The sequence below is a fragment of the Excalfactoria chinensis genome, chromosome 10 (assembly GCF_039878825.1).
Source record: "Excalfactoria chinensis isolate bCotChi1 chromosome 10, bCotChi1.hap2, whole genome shotgun sequence".
In the NCBI taxonomy this organism is placed as follows: domain Eukaryota; kingdom Metazoa; phylum Chordata; class Aves; order Galliformes; family Phasianidae; genus Excalfactoria; species Excalfactoria chinensis.
Window position 1 is genome coordinate 17293879 of NC_092834.1, and position 19470 is coordinate 17313348.

Genomic DNA, 19470 nt, shown 5'->3' on the forward strand with positions numbered 1-19470 from the left:
GGCTGCAAAATTCACCTTGAGAGTTGGGATTTTTGGAGAAATTGAGCTCCAGCACAGCACAAACCTGCAGCTGCATGCTAAGCAGAGCTGGGGAATTGGGGACAGATGGCCCAGATCTGGTGGGATTGAGATGAAAGACAAAATCCAGCTGTTAAACCCTGGAGAGAAAGGGCATTTTCCATTCAAAGAATGGAAGAAAGTGCTTCAAAGTGAGTGCAAAGGGTTCAGGTTGTCTAGGGTCCCGCCATGGAGCCATCGTAAGAGAGCCAAGATGCCAATTAGCCCTACATTCCTTGCAAATAGGAGATAGGAAATTCTAGAAAACCTGGTTTTGGAAGAAATGAGAGATTGAGGAGTTACATAGGCTGAAGATATGACATTCTGTCCAAGGTCTTCCGCAGCTGGAGACAGTTTCTTTCACTTCTAAAGCAGCAATTCAGCCAGGGGAAGGCACTTTGAAAAGAGCAAACCCTACTCTCTTGCCTAGGATGGGATGATTTATGCAGGTTACATTGATTTGTAACATGAATTTTGCAATATCATTTAATATTCCTTTTGTTGTACAACTTGGAGCAACCTAAATGGGAACCTGAATATAATAATGCTGTTCACTGAAGTAAGCTCCTTTCATCCCCCAAAAATGGGCCCGGAGGTGCTCTCCCGACTCCTGGCTTCTCTCTAATGACATCTCCATCTCCTGCTTTCTATATATAATTCCCTCCCTTTGGGTCACTCAGCTCGTTGCAGCGAAGCTGATGGCTGCAGGCAATACTGTAGCAGGTCCACGTCAAACATGGCAGATGGGGATGAGGAAAGAGGTAGAAGAATAACAGCAGTTGGAGTAGTTGGGGGGATATTAGGCAGGCAGAGATCATAGAACCATAAAATAGCTTGGGTTGGAAAAGACCTGGAAGATCATCTGTTTCCAATGAGGTGCACTGGGGCTGGACCAGGTAACAGTGTACAGCCCAAGGGATCCCACCTTGCCACCACCACCCACCCACAGTTATCTCAACCAGCAGCAACCCTACCTTGATAGCCCTGGTCCTGCAGCACATGATGGGATTAGAGGAAATATCCTTGCAACTATGGTTTGTAGCTGGTGATGAATTCCTACACCTCCAGCCACGTGGAGGATGCCAAGTGCTGGAGAAGACAACATGTAAGATGTAGTGAGGGACATGGTTTGGTGGGGAAATACTGTTGGCATGTGGATGGTTGGACTGGATGATCCTGGAGGTCTTTTCCAAGTGTGGTGACTCAATGATTCTATGACTCTATGGCATTTTGGACATCCTAATCGTGTCCCCATGGTTGGCCTTGGGACCACCATTGCTGGACCCTTGTGAATGTGGTGATCCAAGCCATACTATTTGGGCAAGAGGTTTCAAGGTTTCTTGCCCTTGGTGGGTGCCCCATCTCTGCAGGCACTCAAGGTCAGACTGGGGGGGCCTTGAGCACTCGATTGACCTGTAGATGTCCCTGTTCATTGCAGGAGAGCTGGATTGTTGGCCTTTAAGGGTCACTTCCATCTCAAACGATTCTATGATTTATTATCTGCCTCAACGAGAGAATCCTCGCTGTTGTTCACTCAACCCTGGGTTGCAATTTCCTTTCAAAACAAAGCCAAAAGTGAACAGCAGAGGATCCAGCATCCTCCCCCCCCATCCTCCCTCCCTTGGTTCCCAACGTGAGATGAGACTCATGGCTCCATGGAAGGGTGCATGGGGTCACGCTGCCAAAATCCCAACCCAGCCTTACCCACAACATTTAAGGCCAGACAGAAACACTCCTCACTCCCATCCCAGCAAGAGGGAAGCAGACTGTTTTCGCAGCTCTCTGCAAGTGTGACAGGGTGTCTGTGCTTGTCTCGGAGCTCGCCTGGCTGCTTTCATTGAAAGGAAAAGCTGTTTTTAGAGGCCTAAAAAAAAATAATAAAAGAAGTGGGGAAAAAAAAATTGAAGTGTTTTGCCATAGAATCAATTCTTCCTCAGCGGGTAAAGCTGACTAATTCGTAAACTGTGAGAAAAGAATAAGGATAAAAGGCATCAAGCAAGAGGTGCCAAATGAGGATAAGCGGAGAGCATCGCTAGGCAAAGGGATGATATTTCATCAATAAAGTGTGTTTTCTCCTAGTGAAATATGGGGGAAAGCTAAGTTTTTTTGGGTGTCAGCACTGCTCCTATTGATCCCACATCATAACTCAGCCCTGAGCCAACGCTTCCCCTTTATTCCGGCTCAAGCCTACATTTAGCAGAGGATAAAAGGCAAGTACAGAGGGTTAGCACTGCTAATTAAAAAGGGTCAGAGAGGAGGATCTAAGGGGATGAAAACCAGGAGAGGAGAGTGAATTCCCTCAAAACTGGCCTCTTTGGACCCATTGGAACAAACCACCAATCAGCAATGCAGCTCCTTGGGAAGCACAGCACTGATGGTGATGCTCGGCTCTTGAATTGAGGTGGAGCTGGAAAGCTGATTTTTCCCCAAACCTGGGTTTGCCGATGACCTATTTACTCTGGCTTTGGTAGATCTCAGTCTATATCCCATGTATAATGTGATTACAAGGCTGTGTAATTGCTGCATAATTGTCCTTCTTCCTGAGGCTGGTGCACCCCGGAGTTCCAACCTCTCAATCTTAATTAAAAAGAATAAATCTTAAACTCAATCATAATTTCAGAGTTGGAGGGGGGAGTGTCCCAGCAGGCAACCAACCTCTGCGGCGTAAGGGGAATGTGATCCCAGTTGGGGAACATGTCCTGACCAAGGGGTCTCAGATGTGTCAGTGCCTGTCATTGAGAGTCTAATGGGGTACCCTTTTAACCTGCAGTTTATCTGCTTGGATTGTTTGGTAGAGCAAAGCTTCAGGAGGAACAAGGCCACACAGCTGCCAGCTACCCAAGAGCAATCCCAAGAATCTTGGAGAGGAGATATCATCGTGTATTAATGAAAAAAAATAATGAGAAATAGTGAAAAATGAAAAAAAGAAAAAAGAAAAGAAAAGAAAAGAAAAGAAAAGAAAAGAAAAGAAAAGAAAAGAAAAGAAAAGAAAAGAAAAGAAAAGAAAAGAAAAGAAAAGAAAAGAAAAGAAAAGAAAAGAAAAGAAAAGAAAAGAAAAGAAAAGAAAAGAAAAGAAAAGAAAAGAAAAGAAAAGAAAAGAAAAGAAAAGAAAAGAAAATAAGGATTTTTCCCAGTTATTTAATGTAGGAAGGAAAAGCTCCAGAGATTATCACATAATTCCTCACCACGTCCATCACATTTGGTCATCTCGGCACTGATATACACACACAGAGCGGAACCAAAACCCCTTCCAGCCAGACCCTCACCTTGGGCACAGGACCAGAAGTGAATTCAGCATCTTGCAGACCTGGGGGATGATCTCAGTGGAGACATGACTCTTAAAACTGGAGTCAGAGAGACGGGGACTTGTGCGTGTTGAGTGGTGATGGCTCAGAAGAGGCCATTATTGCATTGCTGTGTGCTCGGGGAAAAGGGCTGAGCTCAAAACATTTTAATGATATTTAAGTTTTTGTCTCCTTCTCACCATCCACGTTTGTCCAGTTCTACCTTGGATCTGCATCTCGGACTCGAGAGCTGAATTATGTGTGGTGCAAACAAGCCCTGCCTTTGTATTAAGCCTTCTTTCACCTGATGTCTTCTGTTTCTCACATTGTAAGGAAGAATAATCGCTCCTTGCTTGCCCTTCCCTGCTGCTCAGGTTTTTATAGACCTCTGCCACAGCTCCCATCTGTCATCCCTCTCCTGTGCTGATAAGCACCAGGTTATTTAACTTTCCTCACACAGAGCTGTTCCACCCCTCTGGTCTCCTTTGACACCCCTCTAAATTGTCACCTAGGGAGATCTGATGTCTCAATGCAGCAGTTTGGAGCCACCAGACACGTACAAGAAATAGACAAACAGTGCCCCGTGTCTGGCTGAAACCTCTAGAATTGAAAAGTTGATTATTCCCACTTTTAACCATCTCACACCTACCCAGGCCAGTCTTCCAGGCAGTGATCTGGAAGCCTGACTTCTTAAAATTGCACGTCTTGAATCACCAAGCCACTCTGAACTGCTCTCCGTGATGAGTTCAGCTTGGCCATCGTGCTCTCCTGTCTTCTGGTTCCCAGAAACCACGAAAAAGTCAGAGGAAAACATATACATAATAAATTCACAATGGATTTCCAAGGAATTCTTGTCTCTTTCTTGACTGGGTCAAGGCTGGACCCATAGAAATGAGTGGGGCAAAAGCAGGTGAAGAGGTCTTGAACAAAGCTAACCAAGGCTTAAATGAAATTGAAGGCAGGGGTTCACTGTGAGGAAGGAAAGGATGCTGGGATGGAGGAATCCTTTGGGCAGCAAACCCACCCTTGGCCAAATAGCTGTTTGACTTCTCTGACAGCATCTTCCAGAGTCCCATTCATCTTTTATGGATGGAGGGCTGCAAGCACTCTCTCTTTGTCCCCAGTTTTGTTCTTAAAAACTGTTCCATCAAAGAGATCTATGAAGGGCTCAGTTCCCAGCTGACAAGCTATCTATTTAGAGTTGATATGCCTGAGAACATTCACCAGGCCTTATTAATGGGAAAATGCTGAAGGGAGCAAACCTATAAGCAACCACCACACAAACACATTTCCTTTATCAGTTAATGTTCCCCAGCATGGTGAAACAGCACATCCTCACCTCCATGCTTTGGTACTCAAGATCCACTTACTACACAGGAAGGAGTCTGTCTGGGGGTCTAGCAGAGCACAGCAAAGCGACATATGGAGACCCATCTCACAAGAGGTTGAAGTTGGATACTCCAGTGCTCCAGGCCTGCAGTTGCAATGCCAAGAAGGTGCATCCAGGGTTGTGGTTATTCATGGTGGATGGCTCTGTTTGAGGAGCTTTGTCCTCACCATGGACCACAGCGCTTCACTCAGTGCAGAAGAACATCTCCATATGCAATAAGGATGTAGGGATAGTAGGGAGCAGCCAAGCTTAGGATGGAGAAAGTTGAAGCAATCTCCAAAGCACGCTGGCAGCCTGGAGCATTTTAACCCTCATTGCAAAGATCCCAAAAGGCAGAGTGGGTAGAAAATGAAAGTGGTAAAAAAGTCTGAGGGCAGGTATGGCTTCAGCATTTGCTTCCCACAGAAAACTTCTCCCTCCAGCACAGCTTCATTCAAGCTGGGAAAATAAAGCAAATGAAATAAAAGCCTCCTTCCCAAACCACATCAGCAAAGAAATTTAGGTGATTGCATTCACGTCCGTGTGCCCCGGGCAATGTTTTACTCCTGGCTCACTGAGAAGCAAAGCATGACCTCGGCTCCTTGAAATCAAAGATTCACCCGTGAATGCTCGCAAAGCTCATCGAAACAGAAGTGCGGAGCTGAGATGAATGGACAATCAGGTCGTGGCTGTTTCCTCTCCCTAACGCGTGTATAAATAAATGCAGCATCTCCAGTCAGGCGATGACACATCAGATATGACTGATCCAGTGCTTTTTCTGGCTAAAGATTTCCAACTTTGGGGTTTTCCGAGCAGAAAAAGAAAGCCTTTTTTTTCTGATAAATACTTGTGGTTGTGGAGCTTGTGTTTAACTTGACAGCAGGACAAACCAGTGACGGCCATGAAACAAGAGGCTAAATATGGGTATTAAGCATGAGAAAACCTTGGGATGAGAGTTAGAAAAGTCTGGGATTGCAAGACCTGAGTGGCTGAGAGGAGCTGATGGAGACATCCAAAGCAATGAATGCTAATCTCTCTGTCATCCATCACCATCCAGGAGATGGTCCAAGTGCCCCCTTTCACACCTCGGAGCGGCTGGCAGATGTGTGCTGTGGGGAGCCAGCAGGATCTGGGCTCTGATCCCAACACAGCCTTGCACCAGAACAGGGCATCTCCATTCCTGTGTAGGGGATGAAGCCATACACCACTCCCAGTCACTCTGCTGCCCTTATGTGTGAGCTACATCTCTCTAGAGATGGTGTTAAAACCCATTTCTAATGCTATAGAGCAACGTATAAATGGATATTGCTGCCAAACCTCTGCAGTCAAGTGAGGAAAGCTATCAGCAGTAGAAAAAGGTGCTCCCACAGGTCTATCTAAAGTAACAGCCTCATGTATTGATTGCACACAAGGCCCCGGTGTGTCCAAATGGAACAGCTGCCACAAATTCCCCCCAAGATTTGCAGACACCGCTTTGTGACACACGAGCTTCTGTGAGGACGCGAAGGACGTCATTTCTGGTGCCTCTCCATTTGTTCATGATATGGCTTCCTTTTATGGGCTCCATCAATTTTTCAAAGAGCACTTTTATAGGGCCATTTCCTGATGAACAACCGTGCCAATTGGCTCTTTGAACGATGTCAAGGTAATATTGACAGCTTATGCCTATGCGGTAAAAAGGAGATTAATGTTGTTAACTCCTCTAAGTTCACAGATCCTCACCTGCCTAGAAATGCCTTGGATCAATTCTTTCAACACCCTTCAGATCCCAGGATATATGTGGTGCCATAAATTACTTACAGCCGCACGCCGGCATCTCCTACAGAGCCCAGGCTTGGGTTCCAGTGGGAAATGTTTCTGTGCTTAAGATCAGCTTAGCGTTTATTGTGAAGAATCATAGAATCATAAAGGTTGGAGAAGGCCTCTAAGATCACCTAGTCCAACCATCCACCTGCCACCAATATTGCTCACTAATCACATCCATCAGAGCCACATCTCTACAGTTAATGGACATCTCCAGGGACGGTGATTCCTCCACCTCCCTTGTCAGTCTGTGCCAATGTGCAAACACAAGGAAAAGAAGTTTTCTTAACATCTATCCTGAAAAGAGGATTCTCTGACCATTGAGAAAGGTTTGCTTTGGCTCTGTGGACAAGGCTGGGGCATCCCAACCTGGAGATGTCCACAGGGAAATGGGACCAATGCTGGGTTGTGCCCAGCCTGCAAAGCACGACTGAGGAGAACAGTGTTTCACATAGAAAAGACAAAATGTGGTCAGACATGGCAGGCACATATCAAAACCCAGCAGGATAGAGGGGAAAAGAGGAGTCAGAGATACAAGTGGCTTTCCAAACCCATTGCCTCACCTTGCAACACTGCTGGCGGGCAGCCCAGCTGGCACCATGGGCTGGGGAAGATGCTCTTCACCAGAAAAGCACTCAGAGGCTGGGAACAGTCACAAACAACTGCCCCTAGCTTGGTTTATGAGCACAAAACCAGGCACTGCTGCAATTAAATCATTGGCAGATTATCCACCGACACTGTCAGACTGGCCCCAAATCCCCCTTTGGAGTCTCCAGTCTTTTAAAATGAGATTTATTTGGGGTGAGGTGGAAAATTGCAGGGGCCAAGGAGGCAGTTCACACTGAGATCACCTATAGTGCTTGCCCCAAGCAAATTGCGCCGGCTGAAATGCAGACATGAGGTTATACTCAGGACAGATTTCCTGGATAAATAAGCCACTAGCCTTTATGCTTGTAACCAGGCAACATCCAGACATGTGGGTGTAGGATGCCAATGAATGTTTATATTGGGCATCGTAACTTTTATTTACTGTTGGACTGATGCTATTCTCTCGTTCTGAAGAAGAAAGGAAGGCTTAGTGCCAAGCTGAACAGGGATGGACTTGTGCCTTATAACCAAACGCCATGAGGAATAAAGCTATCACATCTCCATCCCACCACGCCTGCTGCAGCTCCTTGGCATGGGGAGCAGCTCTTTAAACAGGTAATGTGCTCCATCAGCAGCACTCTACATGCAGAAGTTCAAGAAGAGGAGAGAAGCTCAAATCAGGCTTTTAGAGATGCAGCACTATTAAAATTTCATGTCCTCCCCTTGCTGCTGGCTGCCCAGCTCCATTTATCAGATGCATGATAACAGGTTGGGGAAGGCAGGGCAGGCACATAGAGTTTTCTAGTGCAAATGAGTAAAAATAAATATATTGGTAAAATAGCCTCTTCAGAAATATAAAAGACTCCAGCAAAAGCTTCCAGGATGGCTCCAATGAAGGTCAGTGCTCTTCTTCCCCTCCTTCTTTGCCTTCTCTCCACATTTCCCATCCTGCCCAGGTTTCCCTCCCATAACCCTTAACCATTTGGCACTGTGGAAAGCGCTGGAGAGAAGAGCAAAATAACAGTTTTCACCCCAAAATGCTGCCAGCTGAGCTCCCTGGCAGCTCCCATCTGCTTGCACGTGTCCCACCTGCGCTGCTTTAGCAGAAATAGCATTACTGCAAACACTGCTCAAAATAACGATTAATAACTCACTCTGCCATAAAAACGTCAAGCCTGGGTGAAAACTGAAGCTCTCAGGACCATCAAAGCGAATGAGTAATCAGGATTCCATGCCCAGACCTACTCTGCATCAGTCCTTGCTGGGAATGGAGGGAGTGCTGCCCACTGCCTCTGCATTCCCAGGACATGGGCTGCCCCAGCCTTGCACCTCCAGCCAGGGCCGATGATGCAGTAGGATGGTTTAGTTGAGGAATTTAAGGGGACTTATGCTTTGTTTCTTAGGAAAATGACTCCAAAACAGAAGCTCCTGATGGAGAAAAGCAAGCCAGGCACTGCCTTAGGAAGCACATCCTGGCCACAAACAGGACAAGTGTCTCCAATTTTCATGTAGCTCCTCACTTGCTGTTTATCCACTCTAAATGCATTTGGCTTGCTTCTGTGGAGACCTTCTCCAGGACACTTTCCAACCTTCTGGTTGTTTTGTACCCCTGGCAAGGGAAAACAAACCTAGAGGCAAGAAAATCTGCTCTGCTCACTGCACGCTCCATCTTCTTCTCCTGTCTCGTTCTCCCTCTTTTTTCTTCTGCCTTAGGCAAGGCAAGTGAACACAAACTTTGGGAAACAGATTCGCACTGTTGCATCCCTTGAGGCCAATCTTGCTGTTTTTACCTCTCCTCCACCCATTTATATGGACGCAGCTTTCCAAGCTCAATCAGTACTGGTATGAAAATGCATGTTGGATGATAGGAAGAGGTCAGGGTGAGACAAATAGCATCGGTATTCACAGGATTAACCTCCCAGGACAGTGGGCACAGGGGGTGATGCGGGAACCAGAGCAGCCCCATCCCCACAGCTAACTCACAGCATCTTCCCCACTGAATCATGGAATCATAGAACTGTATAGTGGCTTGGGTTGGGAGGGACCTCAAAGGTCGTGCAGTTCCAGCCCCCCATTGTGGACAGCGTTGCCATAGGGAATACCAAAATGACAGCTTTGGGTTTTATTGCAGCCTGGACCACGAAGGCAAAAGTGTGCAGTCTCTCCACAGAAATGAAGGGAAGATTCAGTGTGAAACCAAGATACTTCAATCCCGCCCTGCTAGGTTGTTTCATTTCAAGAAGCGGCTGTGTTCCACTTGGGTAATGTTTGAACAGTGTAATGTGAGATATCATACGAAGCCTATACATAAGTGAGACAGTAAAAAAGTCAGGATGAAATTAAAATGATAACATCTAACTGAAACATTTTGACTATTGGAATGAAGTGACATTGAAAAGAGCCATTATGACACTTTTGTTATAACGGCAATGGGGATTTTCTTTTCTATTTTTTTGGTGTTAATATGCTTCTAGGAATGTTTCCAGTTGAGTGAAACTGCATGGTCTGCAAGAAAACTCCTGCAGCAGCAACATGGCAAAGGGCTCTACTGCCACTGCTCTCCTCTGGGAGGACTGGATGGTAGGGAAAACTCTGAATAAGTGGTGGTGCATTGGCACAGTCTGCACAGGAGATGGTAAAGTTGCCATTCCTGGATGTGCTCAAGAAGCATGGAGATGTGGCTCTGAGGGACGTGGTCACTGGGTTATATTGGTGGCAGGTGAATGGTTGGACTAGATGATCTTAGAGGTCTTTTCCAACCATAACGATTCCATGATTCTATGGTCTCCTGTGTGTCTTGAATTAAGTCTGCAAGAGGATGCAGGAAAAGCATCTGCAAGAGCTCCCTGTCCCCAGAGCCACCCAACCTCATCCATCCTTCCCGCGGACAGCTCACCTCCAACCATCCTTGATTCCCATCCCTCAGTTCCCACTGCTCCATCATTGCTGCAGTTTGCCCAAAGTCCAAGGGAAAAGGGAGGAAATAAAAAACCTGAGAAATCCCCCCATGCATTTATTAAAGATCATTTTGGTCACAGCAGAAAATTGCTGGCAGCTCCAGCCCCATCATCTGAGCAGCTGCCGTGTGGCCTCCAACCCTTCCCTCTGGAAGCCAGCCTGGAAATGAGCTGGCCCGAGTACGAGAGTGGAACCCAGAGGACAGAGGGGATTTGTTCCTTGAAATTAAAGCCAGTTAATATCCTGCCACAGGGGAAGCAGAGAGCTCTGGCTGAGCACAAAGGCAAATAATGAAGCTGCCCTGGACATGGTGTCCGTGGGCAGGGTGAGGATGAGATGATGGAGGAATGGGATTAAAGTCAGAGTGCCCGGTACAGCTCTAGCAGCCTGTAAACACCAAGCGTCATCATCTGGTGGGTTGCAGTGGCACGGTGGCCATCAGATGCCATCTGGCCTCCAACCCAGCACTGCCCAGCATCCCCACCTGCACCAGCCCAGGATGCCAGAAGCAGTGACAGCATTGCACAGTGTCACGCCCCAGCTCTGTCTGTATCCCCTGCCCCTTGCATGACAGCTCAGCTCCTCTTTCACTCACACCAGGACAGCAACCCTCAAGGGCTTTCCTTTCATTTTTCTTCAGTTTTTGCTCCTTTTTAAAAATTATTATTTTTTTCCCTTCTGTTCTCTCATTTTGGCTCCTGTGTGCTGGGTACAAGCTTGAGTGAATCCCTGTTGGGTACCATATAAGCAGTGAATCCTAATTTCTCGCAGTGTGCTCTAGCTTCAATGTTCACGTTTTGGCTCAAGGAGACCAATTCCCATTCTCCAAGATCTAGGCAAGCCCCAGTACTGAGCAGGTCCATCTGCACCCTGAGATGTGCCCAGCAATGGCTGGAGATGGAATGAAAGTTCTCAATCCCACATCATCAGAGGAGACCCAGTTCAGATCCACCTTGGATCTGACTTGGCAGACTTGGGTGTCTCAAACCCTGAAGGAAGTCTTGAAGAAAGGTGTCCCTTTGGGGGAATTTTGGGCTGGAGATAAACGATTGCTCCACAGACTGCACTTATGCCCTGGGGCTCATCCATTACAAGACATCAGGATGTTAGGCTGGATATTAGGAAAAATTTATTCTCCAAAAGAGTGGCACTGGCACAGGCTGCCCGGGGAGGTGGTGGAGTCACCATCCCTGGGGCTGTTCAAGAGCTGTGGGGATGTGGCACTGAGGGACATGCTGACGGGCATGGTAGGGTTGGGTCAATAGTTGGGCTAGATGATCCTAGTGCTCCTTTCCAACCTTAACGATTCCATGATACTATTTTATGATTCTAAGACTTCACCTGTATGTTTGCAGTCCTCGTCACTGCAAAATTAGTTGGAAAACGGTGAAAAACTGTTGGTCCCCAATCTGACAAAGCTGCTCCTCCTGCTTCTTCTGGCAGAGAAGGAAGGAGACAAAACTGTAGGGATGAAATAAGCTCAGTTCCTCAGCTAGACTTGGGGTTACCTCCTGCATCAACACCAAACCGCTTTTGTGTGTCATCCCTCTGGACTCCATCAACCAGCAGACTAGGCTAAACCTAGTGGATTAACTAGGGTATGAATCAAAAAGCCAGATAAATCACAGATGCAGGTTGATCTATATGGTTTAAATAGAACCTTTCAAACGGAGACATTATCTGCTGGAAACCCTTAATGAAGAGTTAGCAATGTTCTCAGAAGCAGAAATACTCTCAGCAGGAAGGCAGGATATCTATTAAAGCCAGTAAAATTAGACGAATGGGGCTCAAAGCTGGTGATTTTTAATACACCAGTTGGACATTGCAAATTTAAGCTAATGCTATCTGGAATTAGTTCTGCTCCCAAGGTATTTCAAAGAGTAATTTAGCAGATATTTGAGGGATTAGGAGGTGCTGAAGTTACAGCAGATGATATTTTAATTCGGACCATGGAACTTCAAGGAGCAGCACAGAAGACAGAGTCAACTTTGCAGAAGAGGAGGAGGAAGAAAGTCCAGCCTGCATATTAAAGAAGTTCAAAGGCCGTGGGTATAATTGGTCTCAGGTGGATCATGTCAGCAGTGGCGTTCTTGAGAATAAACTGGAACCCGCTGATGAATCGACCTCAGAAACTGTTTCAGCATCGAGGCCAAAATGTTTTAGGTCAGCACTGAGTAAGTCGAGTGCCAAATGCCTCTGGAAAACTGCCCTTTACTGGCTCTGAGGATAAAAAGGTTGGACATTTAGCTGCTGAAAACTCTCTGCCAGTGATGCTTCAGCCTCTCCTCCCAAGACTTCCTCAACTCTAATGGACACGCTGAGATGGGATGTGATTTCTAAGTCCATATAGTGGTGTTAGAGAAACTAAGACTGAAAAATGGACAAGAAATGAAAACTGTGAATGGGATGAATCTGAGAAACTGTTGCTTGTAGTGAGATTCCTGTCCACGCTTCTGTCCTCATGCATGTGGGCCATTTATCTGCCCACAAAACGCAGATGGGCTCATGGGACACCTTGGCCATTGTGAGATTGGGAGATGTGACCTTCCCAATAAAAGAGAAGCTTTAAAAAGTCAAAGCTTTAGCCTTGCAGGAATACCCTGTCTGGAAAAGCTGAAAACAAACTGAGGGGAGGGGAATGGACTTTTTAGTCCATCATTATGGAAAATATTAACGTGCAATAACTCAGGTAAGGATCAGACCTTTCCAAATGTTAAAACATTTCAAATTTATCGGCCCTGAATCCTCTGTTCCCCAGATTTGAGTTTCTGAGTGTGATCTTGGTTTTCCCCTTCCCCAGTTCTGTACTGGAAATGGGTGGAAGTGGTTGGCTGGGACTCTGGGAAGCTCATTGAGCAATGACAGCAACGGTTATTTTTCTTTTGCTGTTTAGCAAATAGAAAACCAGGGGAAAAAAAAAAAATAGTATTTACCCTGATTATAATATTGCTCTGGATCAACATATTAATAATTGATACAGCCAGAGACGAAAGCAGTCTCCAAACACCTCCCCTTGCATCAAACTCACGCACTAGGTTTTTCATCCATCAAACTCCCTGCAAGGAAAAAGCCTAAGAGCAAATCTCAACATGAAAGAGAGAGAGAAAGCCACGCTGTGGTGCGAATGACCCCGGGTGATGGTGACAACATCAATACACGCTCCTGTCAGCTGCAGTAAATCGCTGCGGTTTCACTGAGCTGGGTGGATTTGTGCTGGCCTGTAAACGCCTGGTCCTTTCCTCCTATGAATGTGGAGGTGGCAGCCATAGGTTCAGAGTTCTTAAGAGATGTCTGGGCTTGAGATCTCTGGAGTTGCTGAAGAAAGGTGTCAGTGTGGTACTGAGAGATGTGGTTTAGTGGGCAGCGTTGGTGGTAGGCGGAGGGTTGGACTGGATGATCTTGGAGGTCTCTACCAACCCTAATGATTCTATGACAACATATGGGGGAAAAAAATCTTACTTTAATTGTTATTTCCCAGGGTTTTGGAGAGAGATCTCCAGGTCTCCTGGTGGTCAATGAGACACATATCAGCACGGGGTTTGGGCTGAGAGGCAGCTCCGTAAGGACCGTTCCTATCTTCTGTTTTTGAGGGTGGCTGCAGGACACCTCCAGTGCCAGTCTTTAATCAGCCTTGTTCTACCAGGAATCCCAGGGGACTCTACCTGTGGGGTTTGTACAACTGCTGAATCTTTAACAGACTGTCCTCACACAACCCAACTTCTTTTTTTTTCTCCCAAGTCCAGAAGCTTTCTCTCCTACTCATCAGCACATCACATTTCTTAACAGCGGAGTGAAACAACGTGAGAAGTAATGGAAAACAGGGAAGGATTAAGTTTTCCCAGGGACCTTGATCTCTTTTATCATCTCATTGTCTTCAGAGGGGTGGTTTGCTTTCAATCTAATTATCTGGTGGATGTGTGTTGCCAGTTCTCTGATCCATCCTGTCTTCCATCAAAACAAAAAAGAAGATAAATCCTCCATTATTGTTTTTTGATGAGAAATTCATGCTAATAGCTTGCATTTGGGAAATAATTTCAGTGAGTTTACCTTGTTTTCCTGAGAGATGTCCCATGGGAGCTCTGTGATAGAAGAAATGGCCGTGATGAAGATATGGCTCCTGTAGGGAAAATCGAGCTTCTCAGTCAAAAGCATTAGCCAGGAACTGGAGATTTCAGGGAAAAAAAAAAAACAAAAAAAACAACCCAAAACAAAACAAAAAAGTAACAACACAATACAGCAAAAACATGACAAAGAGGGTAAATTTTCAATTCAAACAGCCTGCCCCTCTCAACTTTAAAGTCAAGCTCCTTTGCTATCCCAACACATCAAAATTATGGGAACATCAAGGCCACTTTAAGATTAATTTGCACTCGTCTCACACCAATTAAGCAAAGGGACAACACAATCCTTTTTGTTTTTCTGCCTCCCTAAAGGCTTGAAAACTTGCAGTCAGTGCCAGCAAGTTACCATATGACTGCTGCATTACTGGGGGCACACTAAGGAGGCACTGTGTGACCAAACCTGTAGGGAGAAAGGTGTGTCTTCTCTTCTTGATGGCTACTTGTTGTTAATTCAATGCAATATCTCCACATTGGGTCATTAAATCAAAGTTATTGGTAGCTTTTGGTCATACTTATGGCTTTCAGGCACATTCCTCTTGCTGAGGCCAATCCATTCCTACAGAAGGAGCAAAGCAAAACCCATGGAGATCATCACCTGGAAAAGACACTGAGGATCATCCCAAAGAATGCACGTGGGGCTCAGAATATTAAGCATCAGCAGGGCAGCAGGGATGAAGCCTCAGCAGATATGCCAAGAACAAAATTAATCAAGGGCACTCCAAGACCTTGAGGACCCTATTTACATCTCATAGACCTCCTTGTCACCTTTGTCCCTCCATCACAACCTGCCATGGGGATGTGCCCCAGCTCCATGTTGTATCCCTATGACAAAGATTTTTAAAAGCATTCCATAACTGAAGATATCCCTGATAACTGCATGCCTTCTGGAAATATTATGTACAAGGGGAGCGGTGGTCAAGGTTAGAAAAAGTTATGTCATGCAACATGTAGAGCAATAATTCAAAACCAAATTTTATTCAAAGACAGTGGAGAGAAAGGGGGAGATTTTATGGTTAGATTGATGGTGATATGTAAGGGCAAGAGAGATAATGCAGAAAAGAACAGACAGAGATATATATTGAAAGATATTGCGGGTAGATAAACAGAAGACAGATAGATAAATGGATTAGATAAATAGACTGTAGGAAAGGAAGAAAAAGCAACACAGAAAGAATTGTGGAGCCATAAAAGTACAAAAAGGAGAAAACCCACTCTTCCTTAAACAGATGGATAGATATAGAAAACACTAAAACATGGGTGGGTAATGAGCAAGGACTGGGGATCTCATGTGCTCTCCCTATGGGAGGATGTTCATAGTCCCTCCTTACCCTGCACAGAGCAGCTGTGGTCAGTGTAGTCAGTGGACCCAACCTATTTCCTTGCACAGAGCATTGCCAGCCCTTGAGTCTGTGCATCCTGCTTCCAAAACAGCTTCAGAGAAAGAAGGGGGTTACAGTAGGATGACAGGACAAGAGGCGATCAGTAGGACGAGAAGTAATGACTTTAAGTTGTCTCAGGGGAGGTGCAGGCTGGATATTAGGAAAAATTTCCTCTTTTAAATAATGGTAATGCATTGGAATAGGTTGCCCATGGAGGTGGTAGGGTCACTGTCCCTGGAGGTGTTCAAGAAATGGGGTAGATGTGGCACTGAGGGACATGATCTAGAGTGGTCACAGGTATAGGTTGATGGTTGGACTGGATGATCTTAGTGGCCTTTCCCACCTTAACGATTCTATGATTCAGTGTTTTCATTCCATCCAGAATGTGGCAGGACACAACCTTTGTCCAGCTTTGCACATCCCCATATTGCTGGGAACAGCCTGAGAAACTCAGCACCTGCTTTGGGATGGGGTGTGTGCTGAGGGGCCAGCTAATCTACCCTGAGAGAATGTCCCCTCAAGGAGCTGCTCCATCACAAAACCCCACTCCTTAATGGATTAAATTCCCTTTTTAAACCCAGTGGCAGCTGATTGTCCTCAAAATCCCGGATAGTTTGTTCCAGACAGCCAAAGAACAGTCCCTTTTTTTCTAAGGGTGCGCATCCTAATTGATTGCATGGTGGTTTGTCTTGTCTCATCTGCAGAAACAACAAACACACTGCATTTGATTCCTGTATACTTAAAAGATGCTTTATAGCCCGTAGAGGAAGCGATGACTGCTTGTATTGCAAACACACGAAGCATCAAATTCTGTGCTTCTAAATACGCCTGTATATGTATATATATAAACATTTTTCATTGCTTTTTTATCTCCACTGAATTTTGTGCATCCTACCTGCCCTTCACACATGTTCATATCATTACCAAGATACAGAAGTACTAACAAGAAATTCAGCTGCAGGAGAGTGGTGATGGCCGGACAGAGCCCCTTGCAGTGGCACACCAGTGAGCATCTCATCCTTCTTGCACCTGCCTTTCTATTTCTGCAACTATCAGGGAAGAGTGCAATTATTAATCATTAAAATAATTAAGCGTGTAATCAGAGAAGGGCGACTTCTGGATCCTGAACACCTCTGGTGAAGAGCCTGTAGGTACAGCTGCATGAGCAGGGTCCTTCCTTGCATGTCCAGGTCTTGTGCCCCATTTCTGTGTTAAACAGGGAGAAACAAGCAGAAATGAAGCAGAGCTCAAGATGTGGGAAGTTTCTGGCTCTTTTCTCCACATTAAAGCATTCAATCTGGAGCCATGGTTGCGGGGACCCCAAGCCCGTTCCCATCAAGCATTGATGGGGAACCCAAACCTGTTCATGTTTGCATGTGGATGGGAAACTCAAATCCACCCCCACAGCACAGCGAGGAGCATTATCAGCATTTTGGGGGGTTCCCTTTTTAGATCTGAATCTCCTTTTTGGTGCACCGTCCTTCTCTTCCCAGTGCTTCATCTGCCTGCTGGTTTTTGGGTTTCTCCTTATTACAGCTCCCTTGTTTCACACAAAGCAATGCTTGACCTTTATTGTGAATCACATAATGGGAAGAATTTGCATATATGCAAATCTTTGGCATACACTTTGGTCTTCAGCAATCCACTGTGTCCATCCAGTGCTGGTCAACAGCTCAGACCATCAGGCATAGGCGTGGGAATGCTCCCTTTAATTAGGGAGCTTAACATGAGCCAGATGGGATCAGAAACCTCAGTCCCAAAACACACAAGCAGTTTCCCCTGATTTTCGAGACTTTTGTATTTTTTCTTTAAAAAAACAAAAATTTTCAAACTCTTAACATTGCTGATGGACAGAAAATGGGTGGATCTGGAAATACCGAGGGCCACCAGGAGGATTCCGGATAGCTCAGACAAGGGTCTACTGGAGGAGGAGGGAGCTGGATTTTAGGGAAGGAAATGGGCTTCCTCATATCAGGTCTGTGTTATGGGGACCAAGCTGCTTCAAGGGGCCAGCAGGAAATGCCATCCTGCCATCCTCAGGATTTGCCCAAGGATGGTGATTAGCAGCTCTGGTCCACAACCCCAGAGCTGCAACCATGATGCGTGCAAGGGTCTCCAAAAATTCATGTTTTTCCTTTAATTAAATCATCTCATCTAAGTCTAATGGAGAAACCATTTCCAAATGGTTTTCCTGGAAAACCAACCACATAATTCCTCCTGAGTTGTTTCTCCCCATGCCACATGGTTGCATCTCCACTCCTTCAACCCCAGGACCTGCTGTAGCACCTTGCCAGTCACCCACCCATCACTTTATATTGTCTCTAAATTGAAGGAAATTCGTCTCATTTGAGCTCCCAGTGCAGTTTCTCAAACAGAGAGAAGGACTTCTCCCTCTCCATCAAGCTACAAACAAGTAATTCCTCTGAATGGGAAAGAAATAAAAACACGCTTAAGTTATTTTTGCAAAAGAGGGGAAAAATAATACCTTTTCCTGCTGTTGGCATGCTGCTTTGATCTTTACTTTGTAGTTACCATAGTGACAAATAAAAAAGGCATAGGTGGAATAAATTGCCGAAAGTTGGCGACGTCCTATATATGTTTCTGCAGAGCACAGGAGTGCAGCTCCAGCTGCTGATACACCCAGCATAGGGCTCACGCTGTGTATTTATGCTCTGCTGCACCATAAACGATATTTATGTAGGGTACAACTCAGAAACCTCCTTCACTGGTGCTTCCCAGGCTCTTTTATGTGTTTTCCATCACCAGAAGGGTGCCGTGCTCCAGTGTTGTTGACACGCTGCCCTCAAGTCAATCCATGCCCAACTAAAAGCTCCATCTGCTGTGGATTTTGCTTGGCATTTGTTTGCTTTAGCTCTGCTGACTCCCTGGTAAGCCCTAATGATGCGCGGCGTCTGCTGTTGTTGCCCCATTACGCAGCGCTAATCTTTGGACAATTATTTGTTGGATTCACCCCGTTGCTGAATGAAGCGGTGCTGGAACCATCCCGGCAGTAAATTAAGAGCTGCCCATGCCAGCAACATCCTACAGATGCTTCAGACGCTCGTTAGGGATTAATTAAGCATCGTTTGGGCAAGGTCAAGTTCTGGCAATGGGACAGCCCGCGGGGATGCTACCCATGCAGACATGATGTGGTGATGGGATTCTGTCAGGAAAACTGCAGGTGATGCTGTTTTGCAAGACCCCTCATCAGACTGCCATCTAAAGCACTTCCATCCTTCGTTCCTAAAGGTATTGTTGCTTACCTATAGATCATTCCAGTTTTTCATTTTCCTTTAGTTCCTGGAAGTTTCCTAAGTCAGAAAACGTGGCAGTGAATGCTTTTAGGGGCTGATCCTGCCTCCTATTTTACTATAGGCAAAAGGATTTCTCCAACAGAATCCAAGGTTGGAAGCGACCTCTGGAGGTCGTCTGGTCCAAAACCATGTGGTACATGGGAAAAGGCTGTAAAAAATAAAAATATACCTTTATTTCAGCCTCGGTGTTTGCAGAACAAGATCTTTCATTGTAATGGGTGCAGAGAGTGGGACCAGCACACGAGATGAGATCAACACCACTCCCTTCCATCAGCACTCCCATCTTTGCTTTAATCCTTTGCATTACCACGACAGGATATGAAAGTGCTGGAGGGGTGAAAGCAGAGATAGCACTGACATTACACTGCCTGCTTGCATTGCTTGGCATTAAATCATTGTGCCGATAGCCATCTCTGATGGGGCAGGAAGCCGCACCGGTACGCGTCACGATGCAAGGACAGAAAGCAAGGACATGGTGCAGAAATATCCAACAGGAGGATAAAGTCAGAATCCTGATGTAGAAATCTGTTTAAACACCAGCATATGGATGTCCAAATAGTTTGGCAGCTTGGCAAGTCTCCCCAGGCATCCCAGGGG

General features: G+C 45.8%; 1 long non-coding RNA gene across 1 annotated transcript in view; it reads right to left on the minus strand.

Moving 5' to 3' along the window:
- Positions 1 to 8788: 8788 nt before the first annotated feature.
- LOC140256968 (uncharacterized) overlaps positions 8789 to 19470 on the minus strand; it is a 34767-nt gene continuing 24085 nt past the window's right edge. Inside the window, exons 2-3 of the long non-coding RNA XR_011904889.1 lie at positions 14107 to 14221; positions 8789 to 14000 (exon numbers count right to left, since the gene is read on the minus strand). This is a non-coding gene — a long non-coding RNA (uncharacterized lncRNA). The remainder of the gene's footprint in view (positions 14001 to 14106; positions 14222 to 19470) is intronic.